We start from the raw sequence: 24701 nt of genomic DNA on the forward strand, positions 1-24701 counted from the left end.
GGTAGATCTACAGAGCAGGTGGTGTTGGTGCTGCATAATCTCCTCTAATCCACGGTGCAGGTTGTGCAGTTTTTCTGAATCAATTTTGGGAAGTGCAAACCCTTAAAGGGGTTCTTTAAGTAAAATTAAAAAATGTATACTCGCCTGCATCCCTGTAGAGTGTAACTTGTAAAAAGAAAACAGTGAAAAAAAAACTCACCCAATCCCATGGTTGTTCTTCCCTCTGCTGTTTACATGGCACGTGAGGGGTCGGCTCCTGCGCGCTCTCGTCGACCTGGCCATGTCTCTTCCCTGCTGTCCTCGGAGAGCCCACGGCGAGTGCGCAAGCGCGTCGGGAAGGGGGACATATGTGCACTTGCCGTCGACTCCCTGAGGACTGCAGAGGTTAGATGCGGCCAGACCAATCAGTGGGCGACCCATCAAGCGTCGACCACTGACCCAGCGGCAGGAATTGTCACCCGGCAGGGGTGGAAGCTGGAACCTTGCCAGCTTCTGCCCTGCAATTGGACGGCTGCCGGAGGGAAAGAAGAGCAGCTGCCTCCCAGTGACCGGCCCAGTAAGGCACAGGTGAGTATTATTATTATTTTTTTTTTCTGCCAGAACCCCTTTAAGGACCAGACTATTTGGTACCTCAAGGACCAGACAGGGTTTTACTCCCTAATTTTTTCTCCTTTTATCTACCAAAATTATTTTTGCGGTGCTTTTTTTCCCATCGCATAGGGCAATTTTTTTAATAACTTTTTCGCTGACACTTTTCGCGTTTTTTTTTTTTTTTACTTTTATTGGGAGTGAAAAGCTAAAAAAATGATTTTTAAACCTTTATAGTTTTTAAGATTATTTAGCGTAAATATTCTATGGGAATGGATTCCTCATTTTGTTTTGGACATTTTAATGTATAATTTGTACGGTTTTGGATTACAGGGCGCATACAGAGGCAATTTTGGTTGGCGTCGGCTTTGGATCATTTTCTTTCTTGTGTATATATTTTTAGTTTATTGTGTAATTTTATTTTACTTATTTATGTTACTATTTTTTTTTTTACCATCTATGGCCCCCACTATGTCATATAAGACCTTTGGGGTTCATTCACATTTATTTTACATATTCACAAGAGCCCAAGTTACAGGGGGAAACATCCTCTGTAGTGACATTAGTCACTGGCAGAGCTGATCAGGGTCTGCTGGGATACTGCACCTCTGTTGTAACAGGGAGGACGTGGCGGTCACGTGATCACCGGGTTGCATAGTGGAAGAAACACTTCCACTTTCACTTCTTAGTACATAACACTCGTCGAGCACTATGTACCCGAGTAAGAAGGCAGAAGCAGTTAAAAACCCCTTCCCTTCCAGGTTCTCGTCTGTGACTAACAGCTGAGAGCCGGACCTGCTTCTGCTTGATTGCAAGAGCAGAGGCTTTAATCCCACGCCGTATTTGTTTTCGGTCGGGATTGAAGTCCAGGACCTAGCGTTGTATATTTACCGTGCTTGGTCTTTAAGGGGTTAAAGGGATTTTCCCAAATAAGACTTTTACCACCTATCCATGGGATAGGTGATAAAAGCCTGATTCGAAAGGGTTTCACCGCTAAGACTCCCTGAGATTCTAAGAACAGGGGTCCCATATCCCCCTCTTCTCACTCACAGTGACAGCAGCTTGAATGGAGTGGTAGATAGGTGGGATCTCAGTTTTGGGAACCAAAGCAATCAGATTCGTATTACCTATCTTACAGAGATGAGTCTGGTGCTAAAAGTCAGTGTTGGTACAACCCCTTTAAGGCTACTTTAAATAAATCTTGTTATTTGTACGGTGCCAACCTATTCCGCAGTGCTTTCAGGTACCTTCTAAGCTGGGTACTAACTTTACTGACCTTGGAAGGATGGAACCTGAAAGGCTGAGTCAACCTTGAGCCGGCTACCTGAACCATGCAGGGAATGAATTCGAAACCTTCAGGTTGTGAGCGAGAGCTTAAGACTGCATTTCTGCTGCCTTAATACCGTGCGCCCCATGAGGCTCACTTTAACATGGCAATATTTTGGTCAGCACTTTGCATCAGTATTTGGCAGTCAAAGTTAGAATAGAGTCCAGAAGGCAGAAGTGGGGAAATCCTTTCAATGGAGGTTTGGCTCTGTAGGCTCCAGCACTGGATTTGGCTTACAAATACCGAAACAAGATACTGTAGTGTGAAAGAGGTCTTGAAAAGGAAAGTTTGATTATATTTTTTTCATAAGGCTGCCTGTCCACGCGCATTGCGGTATCGCGCCGCGGATCTCCGCCGCCGGGGAGCAGGAGCCTGCACACGGATCTCCGCTGTCAGCCTATCTGACAGGCTGACAGCAGAGAATCGTGGCAATTTTCAGCATGCTGTGAATTGCTGTCCGCGAGCGGAGAATTGCTATGATTCTCCTCTCGGGCACAGGGGGGCTGCTATGGAAAGCGTGCATTGCGTTCCTAGCGGCCAGATTATCGCCACGGGGAATGCAATGTAAAAACGCCCGTGGACAGGCAGCCTATGGCAGTTGGTTGTGACAGTAAAAGATGACATGACTCCATATCTTGTAATAGACAAATATGTCAGCAAAATCTTATATTTCCTGCAGCTTGCCTTTAAGGCTGCCTGTCCATGGGCGTTATTGAATTGTGTTCCCAGTGATGTTAATCCGGCTGTGGGGAACGCAATGCACGCTTTCCATAGCATTGCTATGGAAAGCGCAGCCCCCCTGCCCATGAGTGGAGAATCAAAGCGATTCTCCACTCTCGGATGACAGTTCGCAGCATGCTGCGAATTGCCGCGATTCTCCGCTGTCAGCCTATCTGTCAGATAGGCTGGCAGTGGAGATCCATCTGCTGACTCCTGCTCCCGGGTGGCGGCATACCTCAACGCCCGTGGACAGGCAGCCTAAATCAGTCAGCAGTTCGTATGTTTTATTAACCCCTTAGGGATGTGGACGCCCTTTTTTTCCACTTTCGATTCTTTTTCCTCACTTCTAAAAAAAATAATTTATCCTATAGTGTAGCTATCTGAGGGCTTTATTTTTATGGGTCGAGTTGTATTTTTCAACAGTACTATTTTTAATGTGCCATATAATGCACTGAAAAACGTAAAAAAAATTCAAAGTTGAGTGAAATGGAAAAAACTAAATTCTGCCATCTTTGGGGGGTCTTGTTTCTACAGTTTCTTCTATGGGTCGGTACGATTACTACGATACCAAATGTGTATAGTTTTTTTGTGCTGTATTACTTTTAAAATCTAAAATATCTTTTGAAATAACGAAAATTATTTTCTGCCGCCATCTAGTGACAGACATAACTTTTTTTAATTTTTCCATTGGCATAGTTGTGCGAGGGCTCATTTTTTTCCAGGGCGTTTTATTAGTACTATTTTGGACTACAAATGACTATCGTTTTATATTACCTTTTTTTGGGGAGATGTGACAAAAAAAGCGCAATTTTGGCAATATTTTTTTTTTTTTTTGCCAACATTCACTGTGTGGGGTAAAGAATGTGTTACTTTGATAGATTGGGTTTTTTTTGGACACAGTAAGGCCGGAAGCCCGTCATGGCGCTCCCCAGAGACCCCATACTTACCAGCGGATCCGGCGTCTTCTTTCCCGCATGACGCTTCCCCGCCCACCGCGTCATGTGACACGCCGGTTGCGTCACATGACACGCCCACCGCGTCACATGACGGCAGCGGTAGGCGGGGAAGCGTTTTCACGCTATCTTCCGCTGTGCTACAGCGGAAGATAGTGTAAGCGGACGGCTTCCATTGACTGCAATGGAAGCCGGCCGCGCGTACACCCGCGGCAAATAGAGCATGCCGCGGGTGAGGATGGGAGATTTCACGGTGCGGAATTCCGCGGTGGAATTCCGCACCGTGTGCCCTGAGCTATTAGGTTCAATAGAACCTAATAGCTGCGGGCAACGCAGCGGATTTTCGCCACGAATTACGCGGCAGAAATCCGTTCGTGGGAAGGAGGCCTAATACCAGGTTTTTATATATTTTTTTAAATATGAGAAAAGGTTTTTTTTTACTTACTTTTATTACCGTTGTTTTTTTAATAATAAAACTTTTGAAAACAGATTTACATTTTTTCTTTAGTTCCTATAGGGAACATTATACCGCGATCTATCAAGCCACGCCACAGGCATCATGTCGTATTGCAGCTCATCTCCTTCATCTTTAGTATGTAAGAGAGGACTGTGCAGACTGGTTACATATCCTGTTGCTTGTTAGCTTCATGGAACAGTCAGACTTGCCAGAAGCAATTGTTCCAAAACTTTCCGAGAGGAATGTACAGAATTTCATGCAGAGACTAACCCCCACTCAGCTCCTGGTTGTCTGCCACTGGCGATATTTTTTTTGCGACTTGCATTAGCTTTCAGTCTTCTCCCACACAAGCCGGTCCGTCTTATTAACATGCGGCGGCTCTCAATCTGCATGACAGCGACATTCTTTCCAGAAATATAACAATACTATCACCACTCTGTGATATATATGTATTCTTTTCTTCTTCTCTTGAGGCTCTCATAGGGGTTGAAACCACTTTATTATCCACTTGACTTGTCTTCAGGAAGGATAATACGGTTATGGTCACATGGGTCCGAAACGCAGCAGAATTAGTTTTGGAAAATCCACAGCATTTACAGAACATGCATTGTGGATTTAAAGACATTCCATCCACACACTGCTGAGAACATCTGCATTAAAAAAATGTCCGGTATTGCGGATTTTAAATCCACAAAATGTCAATTTACGCTGCGGATATTCACCCCGGATTTCACTCTTTCAATTAAGGGGGTGAAATCCGCAACACATAGGCTGGTTTTACTTGGGCGATCGCAAGAAAATCGTGACAATATCGCAATTTTGCCCATGAGATGTCTGAGCTTCAGTGATGCTATTTTTCACAAAAACTTCACTGCCGTGTGATTTTTGCCGCAATTGTTTTTAACACAACAATCAGTAGGACTTTCCAATGTTAAAACCGCATCCCATGAAAATGGCAAGTACGTGTGTTGCGATGCGATAAAAGGAGGGAAAAATGGGTGGTTAAAAAAATCAAAAGGTGTAGAAAGATAGGACATGCCACATTTTTTTTTACACCAACATCGCATGAGTGAAAACATCGCAAATGTGAAGGTAACCATTGAAAATCATTGGTTTTATAATTTTACGTTTTCACTCGCTCTCGCATTGCACAGAAATCACGCAATTTTATTGCCTGTGTGAAATTACCCTTAGTGCATATTCAATGCAGATCCTCCACTGTAGAAAATCCACAGTAAATCCACAACGTGTGAGCATACCCTAACGCTGGGTTCACACTGGGCAATTCCGCCCACTGCTCCTAATCCTGGGATTAGCCAGCGAAGTGGCCGAGATTTGTCAAGAATCTCGTTCGCACGCTGCGGCCAAGCCGTGGGGAAACGGACATGCAGGGCGGAAAACAAAGACGCTGTATGTCAATTCCTTTTTTATTTCCACAGCAGCCGCTCTCCTCTCTATGGGAAGAGATCGCGCAGAAGAATGCCGACAGCGAAACTGCCACAAAACCCACGGCTAAGGGCCGCAGGTTTTGAAGCTGCACTTTTCCAGCAGAATTGCGTTTTTTCAGTGTGGCCATTCCGTGAGAATTCTGTCCCGTGTGACCCCAACTTAAAAGGGTTAGTCTGCTTTTGACAGTCCTCTTTTTGTTAGAAGTGTCTGAAAAAACGGATCCCCGGATGTGCTGCTACTGGAAGCCACAACAGCCAACTGTGCGGAAACGTGGGAGCATCTGGTCTGTTTCTATACAGCACCAGCACAGAGGAAATGAGGAATTATACAAAGAATGCCGAAATCTGTGGAATTGCAAACCTGTTGCCTCAACATTACGTGACTAACAGATGAGGGTCCTGAACGGGGGGAACCCTCCTTTATTAATTCTGAATTCCTTAAAGGGGTGGTCTCGCGAAAGCAAGTGGGGTTATACACTTCTGTATGGCCATATTAATGCACTTTGTAATGTACATCGTGCATTAAATATGAGCCATACAGAAGTTATTCACTTACCTGCTCCGTTGCTAGCGTCCCCGTTGCCATGGTTCCGTCTAACTTCGGTGTCTTCTTGCTTTTTTAGACGCGCTTGCGCAGATGCATCTTCTCCCTTCGGCTGGTCTTGGAAGCATCGGCGTTTTGGCTCCGCCCCCTTTTCGCGTCATCGCGTAGCTCCGCCCCCGTCATGTGCCGATTCCAGCCAATCAGGAGGCTGGAACCGGCACACGTCATGGGGCGGAGCTACGCGATGATGCGTACAAGGGGGCGGAGCCAAAATGCCGATGCTGCCGAGCGGAGCCGAAGGGAGAAGAAGGGAGAAGACGGATCTGCGCAAGCGCGTCTAAAAAGGCAAGAAGACACCGAAATTAGACGGAACCATGGCAACGGGGACGCTAGCAACGGAGCAGGTAAGTGAATAACTTCTGTATGGCTCATATTTAATGCACGATGTATATTACAAAGTGCATTAATATGGCCATACAGAAGTGTATAGACCCACTTGCTTTCGCGAGACCACCCCTTTAATAATCTATTTAAAATGTTTGTAAACTATACATTCCATATTTATCCCACGAAGCTCTATAGCAACTCATATATGGATATTATCTACTAACCTTAAAGGGGTTGTACCACAGAATAGGGGATAACTGCCTGATCAATGGGGGACTAAAGGCCCATTTAGGCTGGATGTATGTTGGGCAAACGATGCCCGACACTCATCCCTGCACGTACTTGCTCTCATGCTGTTGCACAGGAGCTAGTATTGCTGGCTCACAGCGGAGCTGCAGGAAGAGATTTTCTCCTCTCGCTCCCCCACCCCTTTCCATTGACATAATGTAGCGGCCGTACTGAATGGCTGCTATTAACACTGAACGCTCATCATTTAGGATTTTATGCAGCTTAAAGTTCTGAATGATGAGCGTTCAGTGTAAACAGACGGCTGCTATGATAAGTGAATGGAGAGGGGCGGGGGGGAGGGCGATTATCTTTTGAGCGATCATCGTTGTGTGAAAATGCGCACCCATCGTTCTTTTTATTCGTTCATTGTTGTTTTTCAGTCCGCTTGAAATCCATCATTCGCTTTTTGTTTGGTTTAAATGACATTCGTTCAGCGAATTGATGGGAGCGTTTAATCGTTTGGCGGAGCGTACATTCATGACTATATGCTGATTTCTTCCTGTCATTGCAAAAAGCCTCCTAAGTGGTAGTTTCTCACAATTCCCTTGCTGTGTAATGTGCCTCCCCTCTCAGTATGCTGTTCTTCCTCAGGAGTGCAGGCTGGGGAAGGACTGAGAAGCTGCTTCAGTTTACTCTTACTGATGGATTTTGCTAATCTGTCAATCCTCCATTCTGCAGTGCCTTGGAAAACAGTACAAGTCTAGAAACTGAACAATAAGAAATTTTTAATGAAAACCAATTACAAAAAGATTTTATTTCTAAAGACACATTGATGAAATAAATTTAAAAAAACGTGAAGGTGTACAGTCTTTAAATACACATACTGTATAATTGATTTTATAATAAGACTATGTGAAGTGCCCCACATCTCTCCTCCCGATTCCTCTTTTTCTGCTTCTTAAGGCTACAACCAAAGGGGCTACAAAATCTCGCTACAATGTGAAGCCCATGGTTTCCAATGGATTCTTTCACATGAGCGATGTTTTGTATTGAAATTTTGTAGCCCATGCGGATGCAGCCTTATAAAGCTAATATTAGGTAGGAGTATATCAGCTAGGCTAGACTAAACTAATATGGATCACTACATACAACAATAGAACTGCTATAATACTGCACTTTTACATACAAGAATACAACTATATAATACTGCTCCCTATGTACAAAAACATAACTACTGGAATACCGTCACCTATGTTCAAGAATAGAATTAGTATTCTACTGCCCTCTATATACAAGAATAATCCCATCCAGAGTTTTCCCCCTCTCAATATAGTCAAATTCTGAGTTTCCCTCCCTGCGGTCTAACCTCATTCAGAGGGTGCAGTGTTTCCCCCAGGATAATTATATGCACAGGTTTTGCACTGTATGTTCAGCCCCCTCCTCCATTGTAATCATATGCACTGGTTCACCTACCCTCCAGTGCTGGATGCCAATTTGTCTGCATTAAAAACATATGAGAGTCAAACCCACTCGCCTCACCCACACCAAGCAACTAATCCCAGACAGGAGTTGCAATGAGCGTGGCTCACATACTATATTTGCAAGGGCAGGGACTCCTGACTGGATGCGTATGCACCAAGGGACGGGAATTGTAGCAGGCATCTGATGCAAAGCATACCTTTTGGTATTGGAGCCATGTGTCGCGCCGAGGCAGCAGGGCTAGTCACAAATGGTGACAAAATTGAAAAATCTTGTTACCATCTGCACTATCCTATCATCTTGGTCGCTGGAGAGGCAGGGTGTGTGCTTGACCACTACTCCATTAATTCAAGGCCACTCGGGACCCACGTTCTCATGATCAATAGGAGTTCAACCACTGCGATAGGGGGTAATTTTCAATCTTGTCTCAACCTCTTCGTACTCTTCTGGTTTATTTGACACTCTAGCAAATTTTATCAGCTTTCCATCTTCAACCATGCCTATATTATAATAATTAACCCCTTAACTACACAGGGCATAGGTTTCCTCCTGGCTGCCTGATACTTAAGGCAACAGGCCATAAACTTACATCCTGTGCTTAGCAGTCCAATGGGCGGTACTATCATACACAGATATCTACCAATCACTGATAGGACCGCCCACTGGACTGTACAGCTCAGAATCTGGAGAGGTTTAGGTAATTAAAATTCAAGTTCTACTGAATCTTTTCTGCTCCGCTCCTCTTGCTCTATAATGTGCTGCCTGCAGTTTGGACAAACAGTTTAAGCAGATAGATGCCTTTTAAGCACAAAATAGGCAATGTCCTTAAGATATTAAAAGACTTGGAAGGAATTGGGGTGAGGGGAGGGGGGGTTAATAAACCATTAGTTTCAGAACTTTAGTGTTAAAAAGTTGCAATTTTGACATAAATACTGTTTTGCACCAATAATTGCAACATTTATTTATTTATTTATTTACTGTAGCCTCATCACATTTTTAAAAATTGATCAGGGCTTCACTGTGGGGGTTATGGCTGCCGAGGCCCGTCAGATTTACACATTTTTATGCAAGAAAACTAAAGTAAATTCTAGCTGGTAGCTGGGATACATTTCTTTTTTGGTGCATGGGTGGTCTGAGATGCGCCTAATATATTAAGATTGATGCGCTTCCAGAAATGTTTGTGGCATTGCGTCATCAATGTGGCTTATAATTACAGTGGCTCGGGAAATATTGTAACCTGCGGCCCTTCTATCCTGATAACAAACCAGTATTTGGAGCGTTGTATGGCTGATTACGAGTCTGACGTGTTTTTAGTGGTTGTGCTACCCTTTTGCTTTCTGACGTGTATGTTTGTAAACAACGCTTTTTACTATTGGCATCGGTGATCCGGATGTCGGGGTAGTCGGCCCGTTCTGTGCGCCTGTTGTTCTGCTGATACTTGCAGTAGTTGAAAGTTGGTCCCTGTTGTCTGTGCAGGATAAAGAACTAAGTCGCGTCACTTACATGTAGTCCACTGCTCGAAAAATCAGCTGATTGAGTTTAACTTTTTTTTTTCCAAAGCATATTCTCCAAAGCTGTGATGTTTTATTGTGTTTTCATTATTTCTTTGTAAATATTTGATTTGTAAATATTTCTTTTAATTTGTATTATTGGGAAACCCTTTGCCATAAAACACTGCAATTTTTATATATATTTTTTTATCTCCTCCTTTCAGAAGCTGTTTCACTTTTGCCTCCTTAGTCCATAGAACATTTTCCTAGAATGTTCTTGCACAGCAGAGGCTTCCTTCTTGTCTTTCCATGAACACTATTCTTGTTCAGTATCTTTCTAAGGCTACATATGGATGGGCATGCACGATATCAGGCCAAGAAATCAGACAGATTTTCATGCTGGTCAACGTGTGCTTTACCAGCTGATGCGAGGCATTTTTCATGCAAAAACGCCTCTTATCACTTCGGTGAAATTGCAATCCTTTAGCACTTGTGATACATGTGTCGGAGGATCGGCAGAAACCGCATCGCATGGCATGAGTTTGACTGTCCCATTGAAAACAATAGGAGGTGGATTCCGAGGGCTGCTAAAAAAAAAAATAACAGCGTTTTTTGTTTTTTTGTCGCTTATATAAGACTACTTTCAAAAGAATGGAGTTAATATTCGTGCACGTTTTGTGCTTCTGTGAATATAGCTTAATAGTACACACGGATAGGAGATTACAGTTTGCAGAGCCTTCTGTGTATGCCTGTTGCTGGTACCTTCTTGCTTCTTTCTCACCTCTTTCAGGAATTGACTGTTGTGTTCCTTGAGTGATCTTAATGAGGCACCCATAAGGCCCATTTAGACACAATGATGATCGCTCAAAAGATGTCTTTTGAGCGATAATTATTGTGTCATTTACAGTACAAGATGATTGCTCAAACGTTGAGTGATCACCTTGTACTCCGAGCAGAGGATGCAGAAGACAAGCGGGGCTGCTTGTCTTCTGCATCCAGCTGTTCCCCGCTCAGAGTTCCCAGCTGTTATACAGCCAAGAGCTACGAGTGGAGGATGCAGAATACAAGAGGGGTGTCCCTGCTTGTCTTCTGCATCCAGCTGTTCCCCGCTCAGAGTTCCCAGCTGTTATACAGCCGAGCGCTACGAGTGGAGGATGCAGAATACAAGAGGGGTGTCCCTGCTTGTCTTCTGCTTCCAGCTGTTCTCTGCTCGAAGTGCCCGGCTGTTATACAGTCGAGCTCTCCAAGCGGGGTATAGAGAACAGAGCTAGACCACAGTGTTCTTCATACCCAGCCTGTCTTCAGGAAGCGGGATACAGCTGAAACAATAGTATCAGCTGTATCTTGCTGTGAATCCTTGATAACTGATCGCTGATCTTTCAGCATTCTGAAAGATCAGCAATCAGCGACGGTCTAGCGAAAACTGCACGATGTCAGTGCAGTTAGACACAACGATTATCACTCAAAAGATGGCTTTTGAGCGAATTTTGAGTGATTTATAATCGTTGTGTCTAAATGGGCCTATAGAGAGTAACAGTATGAATATTATCAATTTGTAGATAATTTGTCTAACCATGGAATGATGTACACCCAGGTCAGCAGCAATGCTTTTATAGCCTTTTCCAGCTTCATAAATCTCTATAACACATGTTAAGATGCCCTGAAAGATTGCATTGAGGCATGGTTCATGCAAACCAATTTTTTTAGTGAACAATCGATTTGTCAGTAACCAGGCTTTAGGTGTTTTCAATGAGCAGAACGCATGTGAATCTCACACTTTCAGTCTTGTCTGCCATAAAGGGGTTCTGTCATTAAAAAAAAAAAAAAAAAAGAAATTCTATACTTACCTATTCCTCCCCAGGCAGTCTACTTACTTCATTTTCTCCCCGCTGATCTCCTATCTCCTGCAGTCCCAGGGGAACTGTCTGACCTCCAGCTGGCTGATTCTTCTGCTTCCGGTGACGTTGTGTACATCCACAGGCAGTCTCCTTCCTGCCCACAATGTACGCTATGTCACACACAGTTCACAGCCCAGCAGGTGGAGTGCCGAGTTATTGCAGAGACTGTGCATGCTGCTGCTGTCTCTGTAAGAGATTAGCGTTCTTTCCTAGCCAGTGAACGCTACATCACAGGGGCGTGACCTTCACTGTCCTGCCGGAAGGAATGTGAGGAATGCACGCTTCATAACAAGCCAGACGACTTGCAGTGAGCTGGCCCAAGGGACTGGAGAAGATCAGTGAGCAGAAGATGCCTCTAATTGGACCACATTTTGCCATTTAGCTCCAGAAGTCGCTAGCAAAGAGGTTCACTGCAGCTGCATCACACAAGGCATTTTTGGTCCGCAACAAAATAGCACTGTATGCAAAAAAAGGCCTTATAGTGATCAGATCTTTTTATTATTCTAGTTTACTAGATAACCCCCCTCCAAAGAAAAAAAAACAAAACACCAACCTATTTTGCTCACTTTCCCACTTTGTATATATTTTTTCTTTAAATCCCACATGTTTAGTATCACTGGATCCAAAGCGACCTGAACAATAAATTGAACACACTATTTATTCTGTACAAGAAAAACCATTTCCCCCCCATCCCCCCTCCAAATAACGGATGCAAAATGCTTTTTGCTCTTTTCTTACAGAGCTCAGTCCATGGAAAAATAAGTGTTAGGCCGGCTGCACACGGCTGTGACGGGCTCCGCCGCGGAATTCCGTCATGGCGCCCCCCAAAGACCTCTAAACTTACCTGCGGATCCAGCGTCCTCGCTCCCGCAAGACGCTTCGGCGTGACGCGCCGCAGCGTCATGTGACACGCCGGCCGCGTCACATGACACGCCCACTGCGTCATATGACATGCCGGCCACGTCATGTGGCGGCGGTAGGCGGGGAAGCGGTTTCACGCTATCTTCCGCTGTGCTACAGCGGAAGATAGCGTGACGGACGGCTTCCATTGACTGCAATGGAAGCCGTTTACGCGTGCACCCGCGGCAAATAGAGCATGCTGCGGGTGAGGACGGGAGATTTCACGGTGCGGAATTCCGCACCATGAGCACTGAGCTATTAGGTTTCAATAGAACCTAATAGCTGCGGGCAACGCAGCGGATTTCCGCCGCGAATTACGCGGCGGAAATCCGTCCGTGGGAAGGAGCCCTCATGGGACTTTGACTGGAAGGATAAAAAAAAACTAATAATTTCCAAAATAGGCTTTTTATTGTGCAAAAGTGGAAAAACCTAAAAAGAAAAAATTGGTATTGTCATGATTGTACCAGTCCGCAATAAAAAAAAATCACCTAAAGCTACAAAAACATTATACATACCCAAAACGGTATCATTAAAAACTACAGTTTGCCGTGCAAGAAGCAAGCCCTCATACACCTTCATTGGTGGAAAAATTAAAACGTTATAAGTGGAGACGAATGCCCATAAAATCATTGTGTCCTTATTGCCAAAATAGACGGTTGAGGGCGCGATCACATCCGCATTGGCGGTCTTACTCAAAACCGCCGCCGCTGAATTCTGTTCAGAATCAGGATGAAATAATGTAGCATGCAGGACCGCTATTTCATCCTGTAAAAATTTGGAAGCCTGGAAGGAAACCGAGCAGACTCCATTATAGTCAGTGGGGTCGGTTCGGTCCCATCGTAAGACCGATCCATTCGGCCAGGCGGTGCCCTTCACCTGCTGTCTGAATGGAGGAGGAAAACTGAACCCCTGAATGCTGATGTGAACGAAACCCTCATCTGGCAAAATCAGAATTTTCAGTTTTTCGTGTTTGCCTAGAGGTTTCCTTTATTTTTACTTTAGTTTTTCTTATTCTTGCATAATATGCTTTCTAGGTTGTTTTGTATAGGGTGAGGTTTAACCATAAATTGCCCTCCTGAAAAGATAGTTAATTGGGAAGTGTTTTCTTAGCAGCCGTGACATTCTTCATGTGTTGTTGTGAATAAAGAGGGATTTTCATGTGTACACAAACAGAGCATTGTGCTGCTAGTGCTCGCACAAAGACAAGTAGTGAGGGCCCTTCTGAAGCCACACACTAGTCATTGTGCTCATTAGATGACCAGCTGCTTATTTTTATTGCTGAAGATTGGGTTGTCAATGGCATGGGGCAATCAAAACGTGAGACTTGTGCCCAAGTGCCTTCTGTGCTACCCCTTGCACTCAACCATTGGTAACTTTTCTTTAGGACGATGTACATATGCTGGAAAAATATGCAAAATCTGTCTTCTGCCTATATATTTATGTTACGGATGAATGGCCAATAAGGGTCTAGTTCTACAATGTGGCAAACTGCATGTGATCAAAACCCCACCCACCTGCGCCAGCCAATGCCTGGCTAATACTTGGGCACAAGTCTCACGTTTTGATTGCCCAATGCCATTGACAACCCAATCTTCAGCAATAGAAATACGATTGTGCTGCCATTGGCCGGTGTGCGTGGGCGTGGTTTTGGCCGCATGCAGTTACTGCATCGTAGGACTGTACCCCAAGAGGTATCTGCTGGCTGCCTCTGGCTGTTGGATGTGAATCTTGGTCATTAAATGGCCACTCATCTGAAATGTCTCATTCATTATGTAACAAGGCCGCCAGCTTATATTAGTCTGTTAGTATTGTCTTGTTTGGTTATTCCTTTCTATCTGAAACATCTGGACTTTTTTCTTTGGATGGATCCTTGTTACCACCTGAGAAGTACTTGCCTTTCTGCTCTCTTAACAAGTCACTTTTTCAGTCATGGCAATGTCTTGTATAAAGAAACTGCATGGATTGTACCACACAGGCTCTTTAAAGAGGAGAGACAAACTCCTTTGACAGTTACTGCTGATGATTAGAGGCTCCTACTACACAATTCTATTGAAGAAGATGATTGTTCATGCTCCTGACACTATAGTTAATGATAATTGCACTGCCCTCCCAGCAGGCGGAGAAGGTACTGCCTCTAGTCGGTCATAAGATGTTGTGCTGATGTATCATGGGAGTGCTAGCACAACATAGAGAAAGCATGGAGAAATAAGATAAGTAATCAGATAAAAGGCTGCACTGCATGCAAATCAGTACAATATACGGTACATAGAAAACATTCAGAGTGTGACAGGCAATCAGGTGAGGGATGCAGTCATGGAAAAATATGTCTTAGCTGAAGTGACTGTTTAACTCTTAGTAATTTCTGGGGGGTTTTATTTTAATTTCTGTCATCCTCGCATTACAATAGCTGTAACTTCATTTTTCTGTGTACGTAGCCACATGAGGGCTTGTTTTTTGTGGGTCGAGTTGTATTTTTTTACCGATACCATTAAAATGCACCATGTAATATATTGGAAAACTTTTAAATGTGGCGAAATGGAAAATATTTTCAGGGGGGTTTGCTTTTGGGGTGGCCCATGGTGCAGTACAAATGACACGTTGATTTTATTCTGCCTGTCGGTACCATTATGATGCTGTGTTTGATTCTTCTTTTTTTTGTTTTACGACCCTGGAAAAAAAAAGCCTTTTATTTGTAAATATGTTTTTTTGGCATATTTAGAGCCCTATAACCTGTTTGTAAACCTTCAATGAGGAGGGGTTGGGGGGTGTGACAGGATAGTTTTACTTTGGGCCATGCTGTGGTTTTTAGAAGATCCACAGAAGGATTATCGCTGCGGAATTCCCGGTCAGACACCCGCCGCCAATTCCACAGCAATGTTCGTCCATAGACATGCTGTGGTAAATGATTCTCCCCTGCCCACATGCGGAAATCAACTGTGATTTTCTGCTTGTGGGGGAGAGTGACAGCATGTTCTTTTCGGTGCAGAAAATCGCACAGACGGAAGTACCACGAGAATCTGCGTCACAGCCCAGCACCAGCGCGTCATTTGCTGCACTGTTTGTGTGCCGATTCACCAGGCGAGACACTCACAGCGGATCTGGAGAGGTTAGTATAGGATCTCTATGGGGCACCCGGGTCTGATTCCGCTGCGATATATTTCACAGGCGGAATCCAACCCGGCCGTGGGCAGGAGGCATTATTGTTACCATTTTTACATGTGTTTGATTTTATGATCCCTTTTTATTCAATGTTTTTATTGGGAGACTGGGTGATCAAAAGAATACAAATCTGGTAGTATGTGTGTGTTTCTTTTCTGTATTCACTCTGCGAGATGAATAAGTAATGCAATACTTAGTACAAGCTTTTACGGATGCAGCAATTTTTTTGTCGTATGGTTTAGATGATTTTATGAGAAATAGGGAGTTTTTTGAATTCTTAATTTATTTTTTTTTTACATTTTTTTAAAAATTGGTAACATTTATTGGACTCAAGTTTTACTTTTTTTCCTTAGGGGACTTGAATTTGCAATCAACCATACCACAGCAATACTTAAGTATGGATAAATAAATGGCAGCCGTGGGAGCCATCGTTAGTCTCAGGTTTACCATGCCAACCATTGGCACCGTACATTGGGTGCCGATGGTGGTTCAGCACCATCCGGCTGACAGTTTACATGCCATAGTCAGGATTGGAGGTTTAATAAGTATAGATCGTGACATCATTCATAAATTCCCTGGTTCATTATCCATCTTAACGTCCTACTGCCGGATCAATCCCACGGAGACCACATGGGCACAGATCATTACAGAACAGTGACTAGCAGTTTGGATGGTTGTAATTCTAAAGGGAAATCCTGTATCTGTTAAGACAAGTTCCTTATTGCATCTAGCAATAATAATCTGCTTTTTTCCAACAGCTCTCATAGTAATTGGACTTCAATTAGGTTTACAGCTATTTTGGCCTCTGTATCAGATGGACCTGTTCGTATACAGAAGAAAGTGGACTAGTTTATACTGTAACCTTCCCATAGATTTCTCCAAGAAAATATGCCAAACTGGAGTGGAATGGTAGGCCTGATAGAAAATGTCCTTTTAAAATGGTGTAAACAGATCTGGAACAAGTCTGGTTGTACTTTACGCCATTTTGTTTCTACTAGCGAACGCTGTACCAATTTTATTTTAGTTTGCCATTATATATTCTGCTTACTTGTGATTTGTAAGAAAAAGGAAGAAAATGAGTGTCAATTGACTATATTTTAATCAGTGCTTGTTTATGGGCGGTTTATCAGTCTATGATTGTACAAGCATCTTATAGTTATATCTAAAGTTATATTTATAAATACAATACCACGCAAAAGACTGATTCTGCTGCGGGCTCCTGCATGCGGAATCCCGCTCTGCCATGTGCAAGCGGCCATAGGCCACTCTCACGCATGCTATCGGCATAATGCCGCAATTTCGATCACAGCGTTTTGCCACTATTTTACTTTCATTTTTGGATGCAAGTTCCTGCGCCTGATAGCGGGCTTTAGCGCACCCTATCATTGTGATGGGTGGTGAGATGCTGTAAAATGGAACAGACAGCGCTTGAAAATCACAGTATTAGAAAATGCCACGATCGAGCGCATATCTGCAAGGCCTCATTGAAATCAATGGGAGCATTATACTGTGATTACCGCGGCAAAAAGCGCATGTGTGAAAGTGGTCAGGTGTGGAAAAAAATGCTGCAAAGTAAGAATGCTTTCAAAATTCTAAGTGTTAATTATTTTTGTCAATTAACAAAATGCAAAGTAAATGAACGAAAGAGAAATCTAAATCAAATCAGTATTTGGTGTGACCACTCTCGACCAAACGTATTGGAGAACTAACCACAGACCTTCTGTGGATGTAGGCTGCTCAGACCCTACTGACTCTTCATGTAATCCCAGGCAGACTCTGTGATGTTGAGATCAGAGGTCTGTAGGGGTCTTATCATCACTTCCAGGACTCCTTGTTCTTCTTTACACTGAAGATAGATAGATCTTTATGACATTGGCTGTATGTTTGGGGTCATTGTCTGGGATCTTCTTGAGGATATTGCATGATGGATAAATGCCTTCCTGTATTTCTCAGCATTGAGGACACCTTTAAAGGGGAGGTCTCGCGGCAGCAAGTGGGGTTGTACACTTCTGTTTGGCCATATTAATGCACTTTGTAATATACATCGTGCATTAATTATGAGCCATACAGAAGTTATTCACTTACCTGCTCCGTTGCTAGCGTCCCCGTCGCCATGGTGCCATCTAATTCTGATGTCTTCTGGCGTTTTTAGACGCGCTTGCGCAGTCCGTGCTTCTGGCTGGTGAATGGGGCCGCTCGTGCCGGAGAGCTGGTCACCGTGTCGTCATTGTAGCTCCGCCCGTCACGTGTGCCGATTCCAGCCAATCAGGAGGCTGGAATCAGCAATGGATCGCACAGAGCCCATGGTGCATCATGGGAGAAGACCCGCGGTGCACCATGGGAGAAAACCGCAGTGCATCCCTGGGAAAGGACCGGCGGCCATCTTAGGGAGAAGATTTTTATAACTCCATATTTCGTCGGATCGGTGAGTAGCAAGCGGTTTAAAAACCGCTTTAAATTGCTATTTTATGCCAGGGGGTGACGGGGAATGGGGTAATGTAAAATTTTGATGTTTGCCGCGAGACAACCCCTTTAATCATGACCAAATCCCCAGCTCCATTTGTTGAAATGCAGCCCCAAACTTGCAATCATAATATTGCTTTCCAGCCCTGCAGAGAACAAACTGCCTCCTGTCATAGTCACAAATTTCAAATATTGACACATCAGTCCAGAGCACCTGCTGCCATTTTTCTGCACCCCAGTTCAGGTGTGTTTGTGCATAGTTAAGTTGCTTGGCCTTGGGTATACCTGCGTCCTATTGGTTTCTGCTAGTTCTAAGCTGATGTGCTGGACATCTTCAGAGTTCAAAGGGAAGAAAGCATGATGCATGTTCATGTGCTGTATTAAATTTCCTTGGCCGACCACTGTGTCTACGATCCTCAACGTTGCCTGTTTCTTTGTACTTCTTCAAAAGAACTTGGAACAGTATATCTTGAAACTCCAGTATGCTTAGGAGATACCTTATGTCTTGTTGCTGTGCTCAGTCTTGTCTTGGTGTATGACCTGTGACATGAAACTGTTTTCCACAACCTCACCTTTATAGCAGTTTGGCTGTTCCTCACCCAGTATTAACAGTTGTTTCTGGTTTATCTAAAAACTATACTTTAACCTACATATTGCTGTAGTACAATGTCAGAAATGTCCACTAAAGGACTCGGTAAAGGTCCTATTTTCAGGGGGTGTCTTGTACACACCTAGCAGTTGCCATTTGGGTCCCTCCCACTTGGCACGGCACACGGCAGCCTTCCGTGTAGTCCCCAATGCCGATGAAGCATTTCTTACTGGTGACTGGACTTGAATACCCCGTCTCCAGCAAGTGATTGCCCACATTGGTTTAGGAGCACCGCCTCAGCCAATGAAAGCCGGTGCTCGATGAACCAATCACAGCCATTTAATATCATTCAATTAATGGCTGTGATCGAGCGCCTGGCTCTAATTGGCTCAGGCGGTGCTCCTGACCCAATCACAGCCATCGCTTGCTGGAGGCGGGGTATATAAGCCCCGTCGCCAGCAAGAGATGCTCCGTCGGCATTGAGGACTGCATGGAAGCCTGCTGGAGCGCCACAGCCCAGTGGGAGGGATCCGAACAGCAACTGCTAGGTGAGTATTTTGTTTCTTCAAGTAGTATAGCCTGGGCTTATTTTCAGGGTCGAGCTTATATTCGCAACAGAGGTGGTCGCGGCATCGCCATGCAGTGTCTAACCCACCTGTGTGCAGGCGGCCACGCAGGGTCGAACTCCGCTACGGGAATTCCGCATGCGGGGTCCGACCTGCCCGCGTGCAGGAGGCCTTATGTGTTTGTGTGAAGTTCCCAGTCGATCTCCGTCTGGGTGATGTTGTATGAATACTACAGAAACTGTCTACGGGGAAACATAGACCGTTATGGGTGATTATCACACAGCTGCTGTCACACAACTCATATCCTGATTCTATATTAATGGTCTGTTGCTATGCACTTGCATGCTGCAGGGCTACTCTGTGTCCTGACATCCGCAGCGGCTACTCTCCATGATCACAGCACAAGTCAGCATGCCACTTAGCAGAAAGTGGCTGCGGTGGAACTAAGGATGTCTGGTGACCCAAAACATCTGCAGGGAGCCTGGCCCAAGGGACATCATATCAGCCAAGAGTATGATGCTGACTTTAGACACGAAAGCTGCTTGGAGACAAATTAGAAAATGGTGTGATCTTCCCACAAATATTCCTAATTACATGAGTAAAAGATATCCAGGCATTCTTTTCTTTCCCAAGGTAATGGTGGTATGGGAAAATCAAGGTCTTAAGGGGCTAAAAAAAGGACAGTTTCAGCAAAACCCTAGCTCGTGTAATGCAACAAATCAGCTTTTTTGTGGGTATCCAATCATTTGCTGCCCTAGCGGTATTTATTATCTGCAATTTAATTTTCTTTGACTGCTGAAAACTGATTCTCACAGCCTTGAAGGGGTTCTCTAGTTGTTAACCCTTGATGGTCTATCCTCAGGATAGGTCATCAGTAGTTGCTCAGTGGGGTTCATCACCTGGGAACCCTGTCAATCAGCTGTTTGTAGGACTAGCGAGCTCATGCACTAAGCTGATTTTTGCAGTGGCCAGGCTTGGTATTGCAGGCATTACAATAAATGAGAACTTTGCTGCAATTTCAAGCCTGGCCACTGCAGTGAGAACGGAGCTATCTGCTTTCTGCAAAAATCGTGCATTAGCCCAGAAATAGGAGGTGATCGGCTGGGATCCCATGTGGCTAAGCCCCGCTGATCTACTATTGATAGTCCATTAATAGTTTACAACTGGAAACCCCTTTTAACATGATATTTGTCAACTGTTTGAAAATCTTTGTGTGAATGAATTGTCCATCAAATAAAAGGCGATTAATTTAAGCTATTTTTTGCCTCCACTTCAAAGCCTGCTTAAACCTACCCTACTGAATACTGGTAGATATCAGATTGTAGTGAAGAGTGATCCTGATTATTTGCAGCATAACCACCTTCATACTGCAGATATTTAAAAAAAAAATTTGTATTGAATGCAACATTACATTTTATTTCAAGTAATATTTAAACACTTTTATTTGGTTAAAGAAGACATTTGGATTTAAACCCCCCCTCCAAAAAAAAAAAAGTGCATAATTTTGGCCACCCCCATCTATGTACTGTGTGTATATACATGATATATGCAGTATATTTTTCCTTTTACAGGTTGTTCTCCATGGATGTATTCGCAGATTACGGTTGTGCCCTGCTTTTTGTAACACGGCTGGGAACCAATTGCGGTTTGCTGCAGTTTCTATCCTAACCGTTGATTCCTGGCATCACGCGGTAAAACTGCGGCACAGCCTTGCTGTGTGTGTACCACTTTAAGGCATTGTAATTTGGCAGCAGGCGTGAAACTGGGGCCGTAGCTTCTACCTCTTGTATAACTATCAGATGAAGTTGTCCTTTCCTTTATACTTGCTTGAGTTGTAATCGAAGTGAAGAAAGCAATCCAGAGGAATACCGCACAGCACATGTAATGGAAAGCTTGCTTTCTTCTGTGAAGCTGCTTAACAAGTTTTTGGAATAAAGCTGGGAAACAGGCGAACTCCGACTGATGGAACTCAAATCATTTTCGAGAAAACCAGAGTGTATCGGTATATTGTTCAGTTTAAATGCCTACTTTCTGCTAGTGCTTACCAGTCAAGCATGTGCTTATACAGAAGGGTTACAGAGAACCCAGGGAACCTATATTACACTGTGTTCACATCTGCGTCGTCAGAGGCTCCGCTGCGGATCTGTCACAAGGTCCCAAATGAAATAGAGCAGCATGTTGCATTAAAAAAATGTCGGGTGGCACTCCTGAAGCCCAACAGGCCCCATTATAGTCATGGGGTACATCGGGCACCGTTTATGACCATCAAATGTCAGATCTGGCGCTTTCGCTATTTTTGTTCAACTGCTGTGGCTTGGCAGTAGAAATGTTTATTATTAAGGCCACGGTCACACAGGGCGGATTCCCAACGGAAATGTTGCTGTTTGGCTGCAGCAAAAACCGCAACATTTCCGCTGGGAGAACCACCACGGAAAAAGCCGCGGCGGCTTTGAAGCAGCCCGGCTGCTCGTTCTTCCGCTGCGGTCGGCGCTCCCATAGAGGAGAGCACGGCCGCAGCGGGGGGGGGGGGAATAGACATGCTGCGTTCGGCAATTTCTGAGAAATCTCGTCCACATGGCTGGCTAATCCCGGGTTTAGCGGCCGCATGCGGATTTGCCGCGGCGAAATTCCGCACAGAATTTCCGTGGCAAATCCACCCCGTGTGAACCCAGCCTTACATTATTTCATTTTTATTAGTGATTGATCTTTAATTCGTCTACCATGCACCCCTTTCCCCTCTGTAGCAGGCACAGCACATTGTAACAGTTTAGCCCTGAGTGTTTTTTTATACAAGATTAGACCTCCCCCCCCCCCCAGAAATGGCGCCAGCGAGTGCTTTCTATTCCGTACAATGTCGCCACTCTCAGCCTAACCGTATATGTTGCAGTTTATTTAGAAATTCAATAAATTACCCAAAACTTTTTGTGTATGTCAAAGTTCCTTTTCTGTGTTTTTCAAAGAAAACTATTTCAATTAGCTAGCGGTGTTTAACATAATATCTACTTGAGGCATTGGGAGAATAATCACATATTCTTCAGGGTTTCAACTCTGTACTTATGTTCACTCTCGCACAAGCAACATAAAGCCTGTAATTGCTGTGAAAAGCCAGTGTTCAACTGAACGAGCCATATTTCATGTGTGTATAAAAAGATGAGAGGACATACTGGTTACAAATGACTGTGACTGCCGAAAGGGCAGCGGCAAAGAACATATAATTGGAGCTAAGCATATATAATATGAAATCCCTGCTTATGTGGAGAATGTGTCACTGGTAATTTCTTGCATCATTGCAGAGAAGTGTCATATTTGCAAAAAGTTAGAACTAGAGAATTAAAAGTCCAGTTGCATAAATACACTGTTTAAAGGGAACCTGTCATGACCTTCGAGCCCCATTAACTGTGTTATGGGGCTTGAAGATCAGGGAACAGGAAGTCCAGGAAGCGATGTTTGATACTCACCCGGTCCAGCGCTGTGTCCCTGAGAAGTTACCGCTCACACGCAGAGTGTCTATTTTCAGTCCACCCTGAGCAGGCAGTCCCTTGTGTATAGGGAGAGCGCGGTCAGTCAATATAATGCGGGCGGCCCACCTCTTTGACTTGAGACTCTGTTCTGAGTCAACTCTAAACTGTGTTTTACTCTGAAACAACGCAGCTTGTGCGCTCTGTTTATATAGACTGATACATCGTTGGCTCCTTCAAACGTAAAATCGCTCAGTGTTTTATATTCGCTACCTAGGTGAATGAGAAGGACTGAATGGGCGCTGTTTAAACTGAATAAATGAATGAGCCACAGATGTTTGTATGCCTACATAAAAGTAACAACGAGCAAAAAGCCAACGCCTATCGTTCAGTCGGTGGCTCGTGTTTATACTGAGCGATTATCATTTGAACGATAATCGTTTCGTCTGAAAGCACCCTTCGCCTTTGCTTGTGATTTGCTTGTTTTCAAGAGGACAGTAAAGAATTCATTTTGAGCCCATTGTGAAGAGATTACAAGAGATTGCTGTATTTAGCAAGGTTTAATTCCACTCATTAAAATGATGCTCCTATGTCTATCAAAGATAAGTAATGAAGCAGCAACAGAGTCAATATAATGGGTGCAAGTCTATATAGCTTGCACCAAAGTGGTATCCACACTGAGGGATGGCACATCCACCGTCAACATGACTCCTCGATTCACCCAATGCTGCTGCATTTAGATATGGCGGTTACGTACTTGTTACTGTGCTTCCTGGTGTTCTTCTGATTCGCGCTCTTAAAAAATGTTTACCTATTGGGGCACATTTACTTAAACTGGTGCAAACCTATTAACCCTTTCCAATCCAATTTTGAATTTGAGGTTTCCTAAAAGGCTTTCTCTTTTTGCTGTTATACAACAGTGCCATCTGCTGGCTAAAGCCAGTGTGTGTGCACCAGAGAGGCTCCGACAGTGGAGTGGCTGGCAATAGACGGTAAGAATATCCTGTCGGACGTCTTCTGACATTGGAGCTGTACAAGCTTCAATCAGAATGTAGGAAGGCGTCAGACAGTGGATTGGAAAGGGTTAATGCATTTGCTACATCTGTTGGACCTCCATACGCCAGACTGAAACGTATATGGGCTATGAGCTGGCATAGGTTTTCAGCTATGATTTATACCATAAATTATAGTTAATGAGACAGGCCACATGCAGCTACACCCCACCAATTTTTTTTTTTTTAAGTGGCGGGGCTGATTGTAGAACTACAAAAAGTGGCAATTTACGCATGTGTACCATAATTGCAATTTTATATGTGAGAAATCTGGCATGCAAAAAATAATGTGTCCTAATGTGTTCTGTATCAGTAGATGGACCGCCTGGATCCTCTCTTACACGGGCAGTTGAGTGAGCCTTTCTTTAGTATAGGTTGGCCTACTAAATATGGCTGCTTCTGTCCAGCACTGGGCATAATAGGTGTAAGGCCAGATTCACTTGTGCATACTTGCGCATGCAAATTTTGGTTTCAATGGGTTCATTCAGATTGCGGTTGTGCAAAAATAAGGCTGCGTGCTCTATTCTCCTGTGTATTTATGCACCAAAAGTCCCCATAGAAGTCAAATACGGACACAATACGCTAGGAAATGCGTGAAACACTGTATAATTGTATGGAAAAAAGAACTCATTAGACAAATTAGCTATTTCAATCGGTGCATATATTTTTGACATGAGCAAATGCACATGCCTGTGCATAAATAAGGATAGTTCGTTCCACAAATACGCGTATACTTGGGTGAATCCGGCCTAAGTCTGCACCTACAGGGGATTACTACTTGCTATTTAGTTTCTTCAGTTCTTGCCACTTGACTGCTTTTTAGCTGAAGCTCCATTAGGGCAGAGCTGTGACTTATTTGTCTACAGGGAGTCTGAGGTAATCTGAGACACACCTCCTCTATATCATTGGTTCAGGCTGCCGCTCTTTCCCTCCCCCTGCAGCTCTTCCTCCTCTGATTGGCTGTTGTGTATAAACACCAGCCAATCACAGGCCTA

The 24701-nt window shown here is 44.0% G+C and overlaps 1 protein-coding gene across 6 annotated transcripts in view; it reads left to right on the forward strand.

Annotated features, from left to right (window-relative positions):
- Positions 1–24701, forward strand: part of MYO6 (myosin VI) — a 262780-nt gene that overhangs the window by 23496 nt on the left and 214583 nt on the right. The window contains exon 1 of one of the 6 annotated variants that reach the window (XM_066604757.1): positions 15508–15525. The exons of the other annotated variants lie outside the window; for them this stretch is intronic. The gene's annotated coding sequence lies outside the window, so the exon portion shown is untranslated. Of the gene's footprint in view, positions 1–15507; positions 15526–24701 lie in introns of those variants that run through there. 6 annotated transcript variants of the gene reach the window in all.

This window comes from Eleutherodactylus coqui, chromosome 1, assembly GCF_035609145.1.
Source record: "Eleutherodactylus coqui strain aEleCoq1 chromosome 1, aEleCoq1.hap1, whole genome shotgun sequence".
Classification (NCBI taxonomy): domain Eukaryota; kingdom Metazoa; phylum Chordata; class Amphibia; order Anura; family Eleutherodactylidae; genus Eleutherodactylus; species Eleutherodactylus coqui.